At 41.9% G+C, this 20,537-nt stretch overlaps 1 protein-coding gene across 2 annotated transcripts in view; it reads right to left on the reverse strand.

The window, feature by feature from the left end:
* The window catches only part of RARB (retinoic acid receptor beta), a 708,755-nt gene that overhangs the window by 413,889 nt on the left and 274,329 nt on the right, over positions 1–20,537 (reverse strand). The window contains exon 1 of one of the 2 annotated variants that reach the window (XM_052001177.1): positions 18,513–18,686. The exons of the other annotated variant lie outside the window; for it this stretch is intronic. The gene's annotated coding sequence lies outside the window, so the exon portion shown is untranslated. Of the gene's footprint in view, positions 1–18,512; positions 18,687–20,537 lie in introns of those variants that run through there. 2 annotated transcript variants of the gene reach the window in all.

Consider the following 20,537-nt stretch of genomic DNA (forward strand, 5'->3'; position numbering starts at 1 on the left):
CAGGAGTGGGGTTCTTACCCACCCCTTCAGCTGGGCTCAGATGTTGAGGGTGACTACCAAAGCCTGGCATTTGGATCAGAATGTCCCGTTCCAGTTTAAGAGCTGGTGGTCATGCCGTATGAAATCCTCACCTCTCTCTATCCCGGGGGAGACCTCAGACGTGACCCCTTTGAGCAGGACAGTAGGAAGGATTCAGGAAAATATGAGAAGACGGGGATGGACTGGCACAGAGAGAAGAAATAGGAGAAGAGTATCTGCAGTGCCTGTCATAACACAAATTAATTTTAAAAACATTAAAAGATCATCAAATACCAATTAACTGAAATGACCAAGCTTGGAGGATTGGGGATGAAACAGCTGTCCCTGTCTGTGTGTGTAGAAGGACGGGTGGGACAGAGAATGACTGTTAGTACAGAGACCATCAGACAGAGGTACCCCGCCGGCTTCACTGAACCATTTTCTTTGTTACAGGGTGAAGTCCTAGATGGGGAGTTCATCAGTAACTGGTAAACGACTATGAAGTAAAAAAAAATATCAATGACTTTAAAAGGAGTAGCACTTTACACTAATTCTGAGGTTGAATTAGAGTCTCCTTAATTTAAGCTGGTACTTAAGTGCTTCTATATTTAGGTCTGATGCTACCCGATCATTAGGCTATGGCAGGGAGAACAGAAATTAACTCAGATTTCATTAATTAGCCAAGGCCTCCAAGAGAATCACTTGTAGGACCAAAATGAGAAACAGATTAGAATTTCCCTCTGTTAGTTCAGTTAGGGATTTGAGACCAAGATTTAGGATCATGGAAAGTCGATGTATCCTGATGGAATTCCATAGTCTCAAAAACAACAACAGGGAGTAGGTGACAAGGAAGGGACAGGGGTGCAGCCACCCTTGGGTCTCCGACTTTTCTTGATCCAAGAATACACACTGCTCCAAGTTCTGCAACCACATCCCCAGAATTATGATCTCATTGCCACAAGATGAGATAATATTTGCAAATCTTAAAGCAGCATATAAAGTTATTTTTATTCTTATTAGCATTATCTTATCATTTTCATGGGGCATTCAATGCTCCTGGTGCTTGTATCATTTTGCACAACCCATCTGATCCGATGCAATTCACTTTGCTTCTGGCCAAGGAGAATGATAATGAAACCATTGTCCATTCTCTTAATTGAGAAATGTATGTGTGTGGGAGCAGAGAATGACAATTATTACAGAAGCCAGACAGAGATGTTCTGTCACTTTTACTGATCTTTTCTCTTTGTTACAACAGAAGGTCTCTCTCTTGGAGCCTCAGTTTTCCCATCTTTAAAAGGGGAGAACAACACCTGCAGCATCAACCTCCCATAGTTGTCCAAAGGCCTCCTCCCAGATCTAGAGCTGGAAGAAAACTCAGCAGCTAATTCTTAGCAGTCTAATTCTGTCATTTGACAGGTTAAGAAAATGAAGTCCTGAGAGATTTCAAGGACCTTGTCCAAAGTCCCACAGTGAGAAGCAAACAGCTGAGAGCTGAGCCCCCATCCTATCTATAAATCTAGAGCCCTCTCTGCTGTCCCATCTCTTGGAGGAGAAAATGTGGGTGAAGTCTTTGATTTTTGGTTATTACATAACTATAGCTATCATATTAAAAGACCCCCAAGTTTGGGTCAATTCCTTTACTCCTTGTGGCTGCACCTTATGAATTCAACAGTGGTTCTGGCTGGTTGTCGATGTGGCCATGGGAAGGCAGAGCTGGATCTGCCCAGCTTGCATTGGACTCTCTCCCTCGCTCTTCCCAGTGCTCCCTCTTCCCCGCCCCCACACCTGCCAGGAATCTCCAAAATGTCACCGTTATTCCAGGCGCCTCCACACTGGAAGGGGCCGTCAGCCCTCTCTCCGGGATGCAGAGGGATCAGAAAGGGTGACATCAGCAGCCGAGGCTTTCGCAGAAACTCCCAGAAATGCCTCTATTAGCGCTCCCCTCAGCTAATTAAGCACGACCTCCAGTGACCATGAAGGCAGGGAGAGCTACATGGGGTTGCTCAGGTGACAAGAGCCAATGGCAGTATGGGAATGACCTTTAGAAAACCATCCAGCTCAGTCAGTCTCCCCAGCTGCCATGAAACCAAAGCCCACATGGGACACTTGGACTAATTTCTTGCCTCTCTGGATTAACCACATATGAATTCCCCTCGAGAGCCAACTGAAGTCTTTGAAGGGATATCAGGTGATGGCATTTCACTGCTGGCATAATGGAGTGGGTATTTTGGGCCCCCTCTCACTCGCGCTCCTCGGCCATCTGGGCACGGAGGAGCCACCGGTGTCCTGTGACCCGAGCCTTGTTTCTTTCCTGCCCCTGCTGACGCACTGCCAGAGATGCTTTATTTTATTTCTGTACAGAAAGAAACTTTTCTGCACTCCCAGAAAATCACTCAAGAATTAGAACAAGTCAGTAGTTGCAATGCTGTAGTATAAATGAGGCTGTAGGATGGAGAGAAAAGATCGCTTGGTATGGAGTCAGAGGAGACTGGGTTCGAATGTTGAATGTCTGCTTCTTAATACCCATGAGACAATTTGTTTAACGGGCCATGGTCTGTTTGGGTGGAAAGAGATTTTGTGAGCAGCCTCTGACATTCTCTTCAAACTTCTCAACAGAAAATAAGTGGAATTATTGATTAGAGCTACAGAGGAGCCATGAGGACAGAAAATCAGTGATGTCTGCTGAGACTGGTGGGTAGTGATGAAGCTCCTCCTGAAATAGTATTTTAAGGTTTACAGAAATCTTTACAAATGTTATCTTTTTATTCTCACCACAACTCTTGGGGAAGAGGTTAAGATATTATTATTATCCCCATTTTACAGTTGAGGAAACTGAGGAAGACAAAGTTGTCAGCCCATAGCACCTAACTAAATGGCTGGTTCTTTGTTGGAGATTCAAACAAAGGTAAAATAAAGTCATTGCTCTTGAGGAGCTTGTAATATAATGGTGGTGATGGGGAGACAACAAGCTGATAATTATGTCTAAACAAGTTATGTGCAAGATAAATGAGAAATAATCAACAGAGAAGGAAGGCAGTAGAATTAAATGACTGGCCCAGGAAGCTATTAAGGAACTCAGGTGTTCCTGATGCCAGGAACCATCACTGGACGACCCGCCTTCTCTAGTTACTTAGAGCAATCAACACTGAAGGTGTACCAGGGGTCCTCAAACTTTTTAAATAGGGGCCAGTTCACTGTCCCTCAGACTGTTGGAGGGCCGGACTATAATAAAAACAAAAACTTTGTTCTGTGGGCCTTTAAATAAAGAAACTTCATAGCCCTGGGTGAGGGGGATAAACATCCTCAGCTGCCGCATCTGGTCCACGGGCTGTAGTTTGAGGACCCCTGGGTAGGGCCATGAAGGAGAACATTAGTGCCAGAGAAGCTGGTTCTCTAGCTACTACCCTGAATCATACACATTATACTGCTCTGAGAAGCGAGGTTTACTCATTGGGGGCACTTTTTTTTCCTTAGCTTGCAAAGTAATCCTATTAGTTTCCTTTACCTTGCAAACAAAATTGTTCATAGTTAAAAAAACAAAAACAAAAACAAACACACACACACACAAAGAAAGGGGCAGCTGGGTGGTGCAGTGGCTAGAGCACCAGCCCTGAAGTTAGAGGACGTGAGTTCAAATCTGGCCTCAGACACTTAACACATCCTAGCTGTGTGACTCTGGGCAAGTCATTTAATCCCAACTGCCTCAGCAAAAAACAACAATAAAGAAACTTCCCTACCTCCTTTAGGAGCAGGTTTTATTCAATTATAGAATCACAGAGCATAGAAGGAACCTGAAGCTAATTCTAAAACTAGACAGGACCTTCTATTTCACAGGACCCCAAATCTAGGGCAGGATATCACCTCAGAAGCCAGCTGGTCCAACTAAATCCCTTTCTCCTCCTACAATGAGGAAATCCGAGAGCCTGACTTTTGCAAGGACACACAAATAGTAATGGAATAAGGCATTTGGAACCTCATGTCCAGAACTTGCTGGTCCATTATATTCCCCTGGCATATCTTACCAAAGTAGTAAAATATGGGCACCAGAAATAGAAATGATTAAAACAGACCGAGTTTCTCAAGGGAAAGGATGACCTGGTGCCTTTATTTCCCTCCCAAGTGCTTAGCATAATGGCTGGCACATAGTAGGCACTTAATATTGATCAACTGATATGTAAAAAGCATGAAAGAACACATTTATTAAAATCAAATTTCGTAGAATTAAGTTGGAAAGGGCATCACGATTTGCTGGGCTTATCTTTCTCTTTTTCCAGATAAGGAAACTAAGGTCCAGTATTGCCCAAGGTCACTGGCCCCAAGCTAGGGGGAAGAGCTACCATTCTCCCTTACATTCCTTGCCTCATAATTCAGGGCTCCTTCTCTGGAGCTCAGTACAGCAGACGGGGCCATGCATATTCTGGTTTCTAATCAAAGTTTTTCTTTTTCTTTTTTTAAATTCTGAAACTACTAATGAGAAACTTTAAGGGAAAATTGACAGTAATGAAAAACTTTAATACTGCAATAATGTCTAAGAAGAAGTAATTTGATTTAATGACACACTCATCTTAATCGTGGTATTCTTCAGATGAACTTTTTTCCCCAGAATGCCTTCATTCTCAGGAAGATAAAAATGAAACGCTTCACCAGAAATGTTCACATTATATCACGGGAGGATTACACCCTTGACAATTCCCACTCTCACTTCTCCTCTGTCCACTGAACACAGAGGTGTAAGAAACCCATTCTACATTTGCAACATTTCATCAATTGCACGGTACGAGCCTCCATCCTAGCACGGAGAGCAAGGCGATGTGGGACCACGTAGAAGGATGCTGCCATATTCTCTGGAACAAGGGGCTGCCGTTCTCCTTTTTATTACTCCTCTCCCTCTCATCTCACCCCGACTTCATTCAACACCTACTATGTGTCTGCTATTTGAAGGGTGCTGAGAATTACAAAGATGAAAGAATGAGTCTCTTCACCCTCGAGGAGTTTACCTAATATTCGGGAGAACTAACAGATATACAGTTGAGCAAATACAAAATACATATGGATAGAAATAGAAATTGATTTTTAGTGTGTTAGGGGGGACACAAAACAACTGAGGTGGGGGAGAGGAAAGGAATAGGGGAAAGATGTCCTCCATAAGTTGAGTTCTCAAGAAAGGGAGGGATTCCAAGAGGGGCAGCTCCACCATTCTGCTTTGTATTGTTCTTCAGGGTCATTTGACAGCCAAGCAGAGCCAAATTTGGGAAGAGTAAGACTGAAAAGCTTTTTAAAATGATTTACCATGAAGTCTATTTCTATTTCCTTTAAAAAATATTTTTCCAATTACATGTAGAAGATTTCAACATTCATTTTTTTTTAATTTTGAGTTCTAAATTCTCTCTTTCCCTCCTTCTCCTCTCCCTTCCCTGAGATGGCAAGTAATTTGATATAGGTTATACATGTGCAGCCATGCTAAACATAGTTCTATATTTGTGAAGCTAAGTCTATTTCTTTCAATTCTTAAGTAGAAAGCCCAGCAATATCCAAGATGATTATGATTTCTGCCGGATAAAGAACAGGAGGGTGAGAGACATGTCTCATTTCTAATAATATACACTCTAAGCCAGTCATTTTCAAATATCCCCTCATCAACAAAGCATTAAGCACCTTGGAAGCACTCACTACCGTGCCATGGATGATGAAGGCTGCAGAAGAAGGGTGAGCCATGGCCATAAAGAGTTTATAATCTCACTGAGGAGATGCAATTAATGCATTCAGGAAAATAACAGACCATTCAGAATCACCCAACATGCTCTGCTACAGGGATGGATCCAGAAAGGGCCAGGATGGATGGGGATTGGGTCCACTGAATCCATGAATTGTGCCGGCTAGTGCTAGTGCAAATAGGAATGGAAGTCCAGGATCCTGAAGGAGCTTATATCCCACCATAACACAGGCTGTCCCAAAAGTCTGAGGGCAGCTTTTTTGGGGAGACCCTATGTAGTATATACCAGTCTAGTGCTGTTACATGTTGTAGTATGCCATACAAAAATCTGTGTTAAAGAGGGAGGGCTCGGTGTTAGGGGAACAGAGTAAGGAGAAAAGGAAAAGAGATATGATGATTATCTCCAAGTGTTTGAAGGATCAGACTAATTATTTTTGTCCTCAGAGATTAGAATATTGAGCTGAGACTAAGTGATTACTGAAATCCCTTCTAAAAAGGCAGCTGGAGGATCTAATGGCTAGTGTTGGATTTCAAGTCAAAAAGCTCTAAGCTCAAATCTGGTCTCAGTACTCATTTATGTGGTCACCTTAGTCAAGTCATTTAACCTCTCTCACTAAATCTCAGTTTTTTCATCTCTAAAATGGGAATAATATGGGCACTTGCTTCATTGGGTAAAGATCAAATGAGAACATGTGAGGCTCTTTTCAAACCTTAAAGTGCTACATGAATGCTCTTCCTCCTTTTCTTTCCTTTCCTTCCCCTCTTTTTCTCTTCCTCCCTCTTCCTCTTCATTTCCCCCCCTCCTATTTTCTCTCCCTTCTCCTCCCTCTCCTGCTTCCTCTCTTCCTCCTATTCCTCTTCCTTCCCTTCCATTTCTCCAGTCCTATGACTTTTTGCTCAGACGGCCTCCAAGTTCCCTTCCAGTCTAACCCTATGATTTACTGATGCTAATAATAAAAGCAGTTCATACTTCTGCAACCCTTTAGGATTTTCAAAGGCTTTTTTTACTCATATTATCCCATTTGTTCCCCACAACAGTCCTGAGAGGTAGGTGCTATTATTAGTTTCATTTTATAAAGGAGGATACTGAGGTTCACAAAGGTAAAATAACTTCTTCAGGCTCGTCCAGCCGGAAAACATCCGAGACAAGATTCAAATTCAGATCTTCGGGCCTCCACATCCAGCATTCTTTTCTCTATTATCTGCCAAGCTTCCTACCTAGCAGGGATGTTAACAAGAAGAAATGAGATCGTGCGTGTGTGCAGGCTGTAAATTGCAAAGTGCTACGCAGGTGTGAGTTATTATAGTAATAATGACAATAATAATGATGATTATTACTAAAAACCATGGTTTCTGGGGGGTCTTTTAGGAGCTTCTCACTCATTCATCCCTAGCTATTCCATAGACTTATTTCTACCTTACGGTAGTGAGCACCTTGGGTCCCTCTATCAATTCCTGTGTGAGGCTGAAAACTTTTTTTCTCAGAGAGTTGAGGGGCTCTGGAATAAAATATGGTTTTTATAATACCGTTACGATTTCCTAGCTAGTGAAGGAGTCGGTAGTCTATTTAATGGCTGAGAAGCTTATTCCTTTTTGAAGACGTTACATCTACAAATAGAAGATATTTCCTCAGGAACATCAGTTGACAGGTACTTAAAATGCAGTATTCCACCCCCTGATTAATCATTCTGAAATACAAGGAGATTCACTAAGGTAGAACACACCTACCCAGCCCAAGGAAGAGTTGAGAAGCTGTCCTCTCTCCAACCCTCAGTTGTTTTTCTTCAGCCCCTGCTCGCCCCCCAACATGTAGAAAAGACTACATCTCGCTCCATCTCTCTCTTTGTCTCTCTTCTTTCCTCCCTCTCCCTCCTTTTCTCCCTCCCTCCTTTCCTTCCCCATCCTCCCTCTCTTTCTCTCTCTCTGTCTCTCTCTGCCTTTCCTTGTCTCTTCTCTCTCCTCCTTCTTTCCTTCCCTCCTTCCTCCTTCCTTCCTTCCTTTGTTCCTTCCTTCATTCCTTCCTTTTCTCTCTCTCTCTCTCTCCCCTTTCTCTCTCTCTCTGTCTCTCTCTCTGCCTTTCCTTCTGTCTTTTCTCTCTCCTCCTCTCTTTCCTTCCCTCCCTTCTTCCTTCCTCCTTCTTTTCACCTTTTCTTTCTTTCTTTCTTTCCTTCCTTCCTTCTCTCTCTCTCTCTCTCTTTCTCTCTGTCTCTTCTCTCTCTCCCTCTTTCTTTCCTTCCCTTTCTCCTTCCTTCCTTCTCTCTGTCTCTGTCTCTCTCTATCTCCCCTTCTGCCTCTCTGTATCTGTTTCTGTCTCTGTTTTAAAAGTCAGATTCCAAGCCCCAGGACAAGTCAAATGATTATCCAGTCATTGCCAAATTGTGATCTAACGAAAAAATAATAAATCATTAGATAAATAAAAGCTGAATATTTGGCATGTATCAGGCACTATAGAAATTATGAATGATGATTGTTGCTGAAACAGCTGGGTTTTGGAATGAGTACATTAAATGCAGATGATGTTTTCTCCAAGTCTTTCTACAATTTATCCAGAGATATCTATAATTTCCCCCTTTGGGGCTGAGTGGGTGAAGGGGGAGATCTGGACTTGAAAGTTCATCAGTATCAGGTTCAACTGATGCCAATCAGCAATTCTCATATAATTTATAATCACAGGGAGTTGTCGGGGGCTATGAGAGATCAAATGACCAACCCACAGGCACAGCACAGAGCCAACATCTGGCGGACTGAAAACCAAGGTTTCTTGACCCCAAGGCTAGCCACTCTCTTCTCTCTGCATTGCCATCTCTCTCATCCTCCTTCCGTAGACCCTCTTTCCCCTTTTGTTGTTCTTGTGAAAGCACAGTGTGGACATCTACCCCCATTAATTCAATCAGAAATTTTCTAGATCTTTTCCAGGGAGCATGGGGGCTAAGGGGACTAGAGCGTGAGTACCAACAAGAATGAGTGGCAGGAGTGAGCTCTTGAGAAGGGGGAATAAATGAGGACCTACAAAATGCGGGATCACACATCAAAGGGCAGCAAAGAAATTGACTCCTATTCTGAGTGGCTTAAAATCATCACATTTTAGAAACAAGGAAATAACCAAATAGAAAAGGGAGGTCCCTCTATTTCTCTCTCCCAGAGAGGTGTTCTCCCGGTCCCTAGCCTGCAAAGCTTTTTTGAAGGTCAGTCTAATTGCTTTCTGCTCTTCAGAACCAAAAGGAAAAAAATCAGAGAAGAACAAAGGATTATCTCCAGAATAAAGGAAGATAATTACTTATTACCAAGGTGAAGTCGAACGTCAGTAGACACCTGAAGAAACCCGTGGTCCTGAGCTGAGACCAGTCTTGGACAATTACCCGAAATGCAGATTATTTGATTTCCATAAGGTCACATAGTTTAAAAGGGAAGAATCACGATTCAAATCCAAATGCCTCACTTCTAGTGTAGCATTCCTTGATCCACTCTGCTATGGCTCCCCATCTGTCTATAGTTCATCTTATCTCCAGGCTGCATCTCCTGTTTGTTTTTTAAAGATGATTTTTTATATGTGTTTGTGGTATGGTTCCTTCCCTTCCACCTTTAGGTAGACTCCCAAATCTCTCCCTGTTTATTCAAGCATAGGACAGTCCATTTGGCCAGTGAATTCATCCTTAAACTCAACCTTAATACTGTGTATTAGAATCCTCTGGTTCTATCCTTGGAGAAAGTAGAGCTCAGCTATTGCAGCCCCATAAAATATTCCTTGGGGGAAGAGGGCGATGGGTTAGGAAGGGCATTGGGCTGAGAGAGTCAGAAGGGCTGGCAGGAGGCTGGGCATATCAACTGACCTCTGCATGGCTCAGGAATATCTCAAAACTCCAAGGCACAGATTGAGACTGATCTGATCTGCTTAGAGGAGAGACTTTACTCTCTGGGTATTTATTGCTTATCCCGTTGACATCACAAGCTCAGATTGAGAAACCAAAATACCCAATGCTCCCTTTTGCAGCCCTGGACCGTTTGTAAGCACCCTTTCTCTACAGCATCCCTGAGCCAGAGATTATCCAAATATGATCACATATACTTTTATAGATGGGAAATCAGAGGCTCGTAGGGGGTTTAGGGAATATCCAGAGTCTTGTAATTGCTAAGTGTCTGGAAGAGGATTTGAATCCAAGTCTCTCCTAAATTCAAATCCAGCATATAAAAAGTTCTTATCCTTTGAATATCATGGATTCCTTTGGTGGTCAGTCTGTAAAGCCAAGGATCTCTTCTCAGTAGGATGCTTGCAAACGTGCAAAATAAAATATGGAAGATTAGAATGGAAACTAATGACATTAAAATATAGCTGCTGATGCATTTTTATTTTTCTTCCCAGGTGATTTTTACCTTTCTAAACCTGATTTTTCTTGTGCATCAAGAGAACTGTATAAATATGTACACATATATTGTGTTTAACATATACTTTAACATGTTTAACATGTATGAGACTGCCTGCCATCCAGGGGAGGGAGCGGAGGGAAGGAAGGGAAAAGTTGGAACAGAAATGATTGCAAGGGACAATGTTGAAAAACTACCCATGCATATGTTTGGCCATAAAAAGCTTTAATCAAAAACTAAATTAATGAATAAAGAAAAAAAAAAGAAAAGAAAAAGCTTTAATTAATTAAATAAAAGAAATATAGCTACTGAAATATTGCTTGTAAAGTTCACAGAGACCCTTGTCGTGCAATGGCACAAACTGCGGCCTCCCTTGGCTTCTGAGGGACAGCTCTACCATATTTCAGTCACACAAAGTCTGTGCACCAAGAAGCCCTGCCTTATGTTTCCTGTTCCTTCACCTCTGTCTTGCCTCCCCAATTAGATTGTAAGCTCCTTGAATAATGTGGACAGAGGAGAACCAGCGAAGGTGGATGAATATGCATCAAAGGGCATTAGGGAAATTAACTAATATATTGAGTTACTTAAAATTATCACATTTTAAAAAGTAATTGAGATACCAGGAAATTGGCCGTACCCTTTCTGTGCCCTCCATATGCCTAATACAGTTCTGGACAGCGTGGCAAGATGGAAATAATATTGCATTTGCTAGCAGACTCACAGAATTTCAGCCTTAGAAAGGATCTCAAGGACCATCTATTCCAATCTGCCTACAAGGAAAAGAGTTTCTTCCTCAGCACCTCCAGGGTCACCCGGCCATCCTGGGAGGGGGATCATTCTATTTCTGCTTCAGGAGGTTTGTCTTTGGGTCGGACCTACATCTGGCTCTTTCACTCACTGCTCCTCTTGGTCCAAATTAAACAAAACTAACTTTTAATATATGGTAGCCCTTAAAATCCTCGTTGGCAATCACTTCTAAAAGGAAAATGCTCATTTGCTTCCATATCCTCATGGATCAAAGTCCTTATCCAACCCTGCACCCTTAAGGATGCTCTGCAGTTCTATCCAGTGTGGCTTTCTAAGACACAGTGCCCAGAGTCAGATCCATCCCTGAGAGATGAACTGGCTAAGCCAGGGTACAGTGACACTCTTTCCTACCTGGTCATGGTTTTTTAAATTTTATACTTGGGGCTAAAGTTCGCCCACCTTTCCAGATCAATAATCAATAACGCTCTTTATGGGACAGGCAAACCAATGTTGTCAGATAAGCTACCCCTTCTGACAGGATTCCTTGGGACAAGTGGCAATTTTTTTCTTGGTATCCCCAGGACGTAGCACAATATCTGGCTCATAGTGGGTACTTTAATAAATGCTTGTTGACTGGGCCCTGAGATAAAGAGGCAAGGATGACACATGTCAGATGAGTCAAATTAAGTCTGTTACTTCTCCTCCAATCTCAGTGGAAATAACCCAGGACACTAGAGCCTTGGAAATAACCCCGTCCACCCCTTCCATCTCTGCCCTCTCAGGCTATCTGCCCTTTCTCCCAGTCTGGGGCTTGCAGAGATCAATGAGAAGAGCAATTGCTATGGGGAAAGGGTCCATATCCCCTGCTACCACCAAGACCGAGTGCTGACCAACTGGAAGCGAGATCCAAGAGCCCCAAAAGGATAAGTGCCCTTCAGGTTACAGGCTCTGCATCCAGCCCAGCCTCCGTAGCTATCATCCTAGGAAGCAATCTCCATGGAGATGCAGCTATTAAAGATGCAGAAAAGGAGGGTCTCACAGCCAAAGCACGTGGCATTTTCACATGGTTTAATATCGAAATGAATATTGTTTTATCAGTGGAAATGACTTTAAATATATTGCCATTTTCTTTTACTACTGCATTCCCAGGACCACAGGACCTTTCCTTCTGATTTGTAGCTAAAACCTTCAGTATTTATTCTTTTTTCTTTAAGAATGTGAACCTTTTAGAGCGTTATTTTTCTATTTGTATCTCCGATGCTAAGTATATAGTGCTCTACACATAATAAGTGCTTTAAAAAAAAGCTTTTTTCATCCATTCATTCATTTACCTAGGATTTTATCCACAGAAACATCACTCCCTTTAAAATACAGTTTTCCTACAAGAAATAGGAGGTACAAAGTGTTAGAAATAAGTTCAAAAAGAAAGCACAGGATAAGTTTTCCATTCTCTAACATGATTTCATCTGACCAATTCTATTCTCATGTTTCAACTTTTCAACTGTGGCTATAACTAGGATAAAGTGACTAAAGCTTTGACTCAGGAACCTAAATTTAGAAAGCACTTTCAATCTTTCAACAATATGGAGATAACTGGATTTCCCTCCCCAACCTCTAGCAGAAACTTGGTGACCCAGGATCTCCATTACTTAGCCCCTAATGGAGTCTAGGGCACTTTTTTTTGCCATTTTCCCCAAATATAAAAATGTAGAGTTGATCTTTTGTTGTCTAATTCCTCCCTGACTGACCTGTTAAAGGGAAGGATGAGATCAACAGAGAAGCACTGACCGAAATGACTGGAGGGACATTAGAAATCTCAGGATTTTAGATTGAGAGCTGAAAAATACCTTGATGCTCATCCAGCCTTCTCAATCTGCAGGTGAGAAATAGAGGCCCAGATAAATGAAGTCCAATTTTGGTTCTCTTAGTCTTGAACTGGCTTTTTTTCTACACACATGATGTATTGTATGTAGCATATGTTCAAAAAAAACCATTAAAATGCCCCCCCAGACACTTGTTATTTATGTGAAACTTAGTGTTTCCAAATGAATTCATTTATGAGGTAAAGAATTATTCTAATAGATATCATGAGCCCATTTAGTGATTTCTAAGGGTGTGCATTTAGTGATGTCCATTTTTCTAAAAATAGAGACACATTTTGTTCTTCTCCTGTTCTACTTTAGGGTACACGTGTGTTTTCAGCAACTTTCAAACTCTGATTCCTAGAGGCTAGGTCTAGGAGGATGATTTCAGATGACTTTGCTCCAAAGAATCCTACCTACTATGGAGCACTGGATCAAAGAAAGCTCCAGAGCAAGAAGGGATATTAAAGTTCATTTAGTAAAACTAAATTTAAATTTACAGGTGAGAAAACAGGCTGAAGATCACCCAGGTAGTAAAGGATAGAACTAGTACCTGAACTTGGGTCTTTTGACACTTTTCCATCCATAAGAGGGAAATACAAGGTTTTGAGGATGAAGTTATTTTGGATGTGAAGGGTAAATTTTGTGGAATAAGAAAAAGAAATTTGTACATGAAGATGGCCTGACTGGGGGAAGATCTGAAAATTTTTTACTATATATGATATCAAATATAGTTATGTCATAAACTACAACAATAGAGGAGGTTTTAAGGCAATTGACTGCTCCTGATTCCTCTGAAGTCTTTTAGGTTCCGATACACTTGGAGTAAGCAAGGGTAGAGTTGATACCATTTGCAATTATCAGACAGATTTTCCTGTGAGGAACTGAACAATAATTGGTCATCAAATTTCTAGGATTTCTAGGCTGCTTTTACAAAACACTGCAGATTCAAAAAAAATCAGTCTAGACTATTCCTAAGGCAGGGGGTTTATATATAACCTTTCTTTGGATCATGGACCCCTTTGAAAGTATACAAATGGGGTTGATATCCCTTCTAGGAATAATGTTTTAAATATATAAAAATAAAAAAATGCATAAAATAAAATAAAAATGTATAAAAAATTTATAAAATAAAAAATGTATAAAAATTTAAAAAGTTACCAAAAAAATTCTAAAACTAATTACACTGCAATTTCCTTCCCTGTCTCCCTCCCTCCCTCTTCTTCCTTCTTTATCCCCCTCTCCCTGTCCCTCTTTTTTTCTCTGTTCTTCCCCTAACCTTCCCCCTTTTCCTCTTCCCTCTATCCCTGTCCCTCTCCTTCTCTCTCTCTCTCTCTCTCTCTCTCTCTCTCTCTCTCTCTCTCTCTCTCTCTCTCTTTCTCTCTGTATATATATATATGTTTTATGGACTTCAGATTAAGAACTTCTACTTTAAAGTTTCTCTCTTCTTAGAGCTAAAAAACAGTTCTAACGAGTTCAGTCTTCATGATTAGAATAATTTCCAAGTTACCAGCTTTCTATATCATAGTAAGGGTGCCATGTTGCTCAATGTCTCTCTATTTCTGGATGACTTGATACTTGGTTCTAACCATAGCCATGCTGGAGTACTTTATAATGAGGTTCTCCTTTACTTCCACTTTTTCTTCCTTAATAATTCAAATCCTAGAGACCCTTGACAACTTGCCCCAGTTTTCCCGACTTCTTCTATCCTTGTAAGAATTTTATTCTGATCTTGACTATAACCCAACATTCTTACTTTTCGGAAACAAAAAGGAGAAGACTCAATGGGCTGGAAATATCACTGACTGACCTGGGATTAATTTTATAGTAGTTAACACAGTGACTATATCATAAATAGAAACATGACCGGTTGGAGAAGGCCGTGCTAAGATTGCCAGCTGGCTGCTATTTGACCTGTGGGCTGGTTTATCACAGAAGTCATCTGGGTCTCACTAAAGTGTCATGTCAGGACCGTTTTATTGGTCTTTTTCTTTTTAAAAATTTGAAAACTCAAGGCTGAACTAACTACAAATCAGAGCACGGCACATGTGCTCCCTTAGTGGAGTCTGAGGATGATTCCAGTTTGATCAATGCTGAGGAAATGCTGATCTGCTGCTTCTACCAGAAGAACTTGAACAGAAAAGGAGGGAAATCAGAAATGAAATGACTTTTCCCAAATTTGAAACATCATCAACTCTGGACCTAAATATTGAGGAGAAATGCCATGAGAAATGTGTTTTCCTGTCTAAATGCAACTGTGGCCAAGGCTTTCACCTCCCAAATCAGTCCTGTGGCCTGGGGTGGGCGCTGAGCAGGTCATACTTGCTCTTTCAGAGGCGTCTGTGGTACAGAATATGCAAGGAAATCAAAGTCATTTAATTCAACAACCATTTTGTTAAGCACCTACTATGTGTTGGTCCCTTCACTCCCCCATTTATTTATGTGTGTGTATTTATACCACACATGGGTATTTAGACAATATGTACACATGCTTGCTATATATGCATCCATATACATGGCCATCACATGCACATATTGCACTGTAGTGATTCCCTGCAAAGCACACGAGATGCTCCTTCCCTGCCCCACGTTCCTTTGTGACAGAGGCAAGATTGCTGGACTGAGAAGCAGAAGAACTGGGCTCACTCCCTGTCTCTGCACTTTCTGCGGCCCTTTGGACACATTATTTACTCTTTTTGGCCACAGTTACTCCAACTGTAAATTCAGGAGTTTGGGCGAAATGGCCATTGTACTAATACACATACATCTGTCTATATGTAATATATGTGTGGGTGTCTATGGTTTGGTGCATATATTTTATCCTATGTACCTCATTCGGTACATATGTGCACAATACATATATTATGAATGTGGTGCATATGTGCACAATACATATATGTGTGAATGTGCATGTGTATGGGAACATACCCATATATACACATATTTGTGAACATGTTTAGTTCCTGTAGGGTAGGGATTTTGTGTATGTGTATGTATACCTATATATCTCTCTATGTATACATTTACATATAAATATAGATTTAATATGTAATACAATATAATAATATAAATAAATATACATATACATAAACAAACATAAACACACATATAGCTGTATGTCTTTGTATCATCAGTACTCCTCTTCTGTTAGATTGTACTCTTACTTAGGGCAGGAACTGCTTTATTTGGGGGTTTGTTTCTATAGCTCTAGAGCCTAGCACAAAGGAGGTACTTAATAAATGCTTCCTGATTAATGGATCAGGAGGCACCTAATAAATCCTTGCTGGATTGATCGTGCAAGGCCCCGTGCCCTAGGCAATGGAGCCGGAGACGACGGGACCTCTCACTGATGTTTTAATCTGGTAGAGGAATGGAAAAGGCCAGGTCACAAATAACGATGAGCCAAGGCAGCGGGTAAGAGACCATCCACAAGGACAGGTCTAGGTGACATGCTTCAGTGAGGCAGTGAGCCCTTTCAGCGGGTGCAGGTGAAGGAGATGGCCTTGGAGAAAGGGACAGAGAAGGGGAATCTGTGTTTGGCATGGAAAGCGCCACAAAGTCACAGACCCTGAAGAGGACGGGGGAAGATTCTAAGAACCTCAGATTTAGAGGTGGAAGGCCCTTAGCAGCTCCCTCTTTTTCCAGTTGAAGAAATAGAGTCCAGAAAGCTTAAACAACATGCCCGATACCACACAAAAAGTGTGAAGTTCATAGATTCCGAGTCTTAAAGACACTGAGGGTCCATCTCACCTAAAACCTTAATTTTCTGTTGAAATAATTGTGGTTAAGGAATTTGCTCAAGATGCCGCAGGAAGCACCAGCCATGGGCACTGAATCTGGATCTTCAGCCTCCAAATTACAATAGAGTCCCCACTGCATTCTACTCCAGGTTCACACCTACAAGACGGCTCCCAAGCAGGGAGCCATAAATGGGAATATTCTCCTAAGGTCTGAGTTAGAATGAATGGCCAGCACCTCCAATTCCTTTGTGAGATTCTTGTGGAGCTGTGGATCTTGTGAAGTACTTCAAGTCAGAGGATCTGTGTTCAGATCCCAGCTCTGGTCCTGAATCTACCAGGGGTCCTCAAACTTTTTAAATAAGGGGCCAGTTCACTGTCCCTCAGACTGTTGGAGGGCCGGACTATAGTAAAAACAAAAACTTTGTTTTGTGGGCCTTTAAATAAACTTCCTAGCCCTGGGTGAGGGGGATACACGTCCTCAGCTGCCGCATCTGGTCCACGGGCCTTAGTTTGAGGACCCCTGATCTACACCCTTGGACAACCCTGCACCAGAGGGGCCTCAGTTTCCCCAACTGTAAAAAGACAGGATTGGATCTGATGCCTCTGAGGTCAATTCCAAGATCCTTAAGTAAACTATTGATGAAAAACAGCAGATATGAGTTAGGGATCCCTCTTCTACCTAAAAAAGTATGTTAGGGCCTAGAGTGTATGTTGAAAAAAACAGCAAGCCTGCAATTTAAATCCAGTCTCATCATTTTTCTATGTATCTGACTCTCTCTGGGGAATGGGGGTAGGGACTGTGGCAAAAAGGGGAAGAGTTAAAGAATGACCGGTCTTCCCAATGAACTGGGAAAAGGCAGTATTAGAAACAGTTGTCAAAATAGAAAACTGATGAACTCTATTCTTCAATTAATTTTCCCCCAATTCCTGGATGAAAAGCCTGCCCACAAATCAGTGGGAACTGGGAACTGTATTTGGAGAAGGATCCTTCCCTTTATTTTCTGAAGCCTTGAGCAAAAAACTCATTAAGTGGAAACGGAAGCTTTTCCAGTGTTCCCTTCACCCTCCTCGATACAGTATAATTCAAGCACGACAACATGGGAGGTTTGTTCCTTCTCCCATCACTTAACAGGACGGGGGATCGGCTTCCTGGATTTTGCTAGGCAACCAACAGGTAGGCTCTTCGGGACCCTCTGAGTGCCTGCTCAGCAGCTTCCCAAAATCCTATTTAAAAATAACCCCACCGTCCCAAACTCACTCACTGGCTTCTCCCCCTCAGTCTCTGAAAGATGCAGCATAAGCTCTAGCGAGGCACGACGCAGCCATTCAATTATCCAAAATACCAGAAGTCCATGAAAGCACATTTTGTTACAATTGCTTTTTTTAATTTGTGTGAAACAGCACGCTTTAGCACATCAGCCCTCCCCGCCCCCTCGCCTCCTGCTCCCCAGATCCCAGGCAGGAACCTCTGGGTGTTATCTTTGGACGGAACGCGGCTCCCAGTTATCCATTTTATCAATGTTGTAATCGTTCATGGAAAAGCCAGCCCCAGCCTCCATGTCCATAATTCTGGGTAGAGCCACCACGGAGAGCGCAGGAAACAGACACAATTATGCCTCTTGCACAAGTCCCAGAGGCAAAAAGGAAGGACCGAATTCACTGCCGTGGCAGAGATGAGCATCCAGATGTTCAATATTCCATTTTCCCAAGACTTCCCTGTTCATCCCGAAGGGTTTTTAAAGTGATAAATGCCTGTTTGTGGCTCCCCAACCCCCTCCTCAGAGATGTCACAGCCAGCTAAGCTGCATGAATTGCTCTGTACAACCGCACAGTGTAAGTGGAGAAACAAGCCCAACTCAGCCCGAATTGCAAGATCTATAAAATTTACATTTACCCCCACAGGAAGCAGATGGTGAGTTTCATCGAAGGCATAAAACAATACAGGGCAGAATGCTTCCCGGTTTAAGTTTGGGAGGTGGGTTTCTTCCTGGGAGAGAACAGAAGCAAAACCCCAAACATAAAACCACCACACTTTCTTTGCCCCTTCTCCTTTGGGGAAAGACTCACCTGGCTTTAGAAAGAGGGCAGGAGCTGGGAAATCCATTTTAAACAAGAAAATCCTGAAATCCTCTGGGCCCGGGATGCCCACCTTGGCCATCGGTAGACATGCTCTCAGGCAAGATGGGAAGCTGCTACAGAGTACGTCGGACTCTGTACGTCCTGCAAGAATACATCTCCTTCACTGGTGTGGATCTCTTTATTGCAGTTGACATGGACTGGCCCAGGGGACTGTCTTAGTGTACCATAAAGATCCTTAAATAGGCACCAGTGATGAAACATTTAATCCAAGCCCCGGGATCAAATGGCTGCTCTTGCCCGTGACAGTGATCGAAAAATCTATTCTCCAATTAAATAAATGCATGCAAAGCTCGGACTGTTTATTATGTCTTTTAACATAGTTCAGCTGCTCTGGAACGCATCCAAGTGGCTTCATATTTTATTTAAAAAAACCCGTCCAACCCATTCCACTTTTCCTCTCATGGCTTATTTCAAACATCTCTTTGGAAGAAAAGTCCCTTTCACCTATAGGGCGTATGTAGTCTATGTTTGGATGAGGGAAGCACGTGTCACGCCCAAAGAGCCATTACTCAGCTTGGGGTCCATGTGGGCTCGCTGGCTCTGTTCTGCTTAGGGGAGGAGGCAAGAATTTATTTGGAAGACATTTTTATCTAGCGGTGGAGTGGACACTTTATCACGTTCTCATTCAGCACAGTTGGACATGGGAGTGTTGCACATTATAACATATATATATATATGTATATATATGTATATATATACATATATATATGTTAGAGAGAGACAGAGAGAGACAGAGAGAGACAGAGACAGAGACAGAGACAGAGACAGAGCATTATTACTATAATAACTATAACTATAGAACTTACTATGTGCCCTGCACTGTGTTAAGCAATCTGCAATAACTATCTTGTGTGATTCTCACACTGACCCTGTGGGATAAGTACTATTATTATCCCCATTTTACAGGTGAGGAAACTGAGACAAATAAATATTAAGTGACTTGCCTGAGTCTATACAACCAGCAATTTTGGATGATGGAAGATAACAGAATAGTAGTAGACCACAAATTCTTGTGCATTGTGGGACTGTATTATATTGGCTTTTGAAACTAGGGCCAAGAGGTTCATATTTAGAGTAGGAAGGAAACTTGTATGTCATACTGTATAGTTGAACCCTTTCATTTTCCTGATGAGGAAACTGAGGCACAGGGAAGGCAATTACTTTCCCAAGATGATACGGCTACTAAGTGGAGAACCCAGGATGGAACCTCTGGTCCTCTAGCTCCAAAAGCGGTGGTCGCTCTCCTCAGACATCCAACCTCCACTGTGGAAACAATTTTCAAGTTGACATGAAAAGGCTGCAGGAGCCAGCTGGTATTTTCAAAGGAAGCATTTGTGAAACACAAATTAAATCATGAATCAAAATGCTAAAAGTTACTAAAGAACTAAAGTGGGAAAGGTAAAGGATACCACAGAAATACATTTCCCCAAAAGAGCTGAACAGCAACATGAGCATTTCTCCTACCATCCTGGGGAGATTTATTCTGAGTAAGTGTCTCGTGGTTCTCTGTGAAATCCTCAGATCATCTAGTCCAGTTTGCTTCTCACCTCAATTTAATGGATTTTTAATGCTTAAAAACCTTCCCATGGATGGGCTCATTTGTGCTTTCATGCAGATTAACTATGGATTTTAATTACTGTTTTCTGTCATCTGGTTAACTAATATTTTTCTGATCACTCACATCAGGAGAGCTAGATTGAAATGAAGCCCTGTACCAGGTCAATTGAAAGGGATTGTTTCTGGAGATCAATGAATTCTGCTGTCATTAAGTCAGGAGCCGGAGTGCTAATGGATCAGCATCCAAGAAATATCTTTCTCTTTATTTCAAAGAATCTTGAAATAGCCTAGAGAACAATCTCCAAAAAACACCATTTCCATTTTGATTTCATCATCATTCAGAAGGAAATTATTTATCAGTCTGGGACCTGTTTAAACAGAAGAAAATAAACCCCA

The sequence above is a fragment of the Antechinus flavipes genome, chromosome 5, assembly GCF_016432865.1.
Source record: "Antechinus flavipes isolate AdamAnt ecotype Samford, QLD, Australia chromosome 5, AdamAnt_v2, whole genome shotgun sequence".
NCBI lineage: Eukaryota > Metazoa > Chordata > Mammalia > Dasyuromorphia > Dasyuridae > Antechinus > Antechinus flavipes.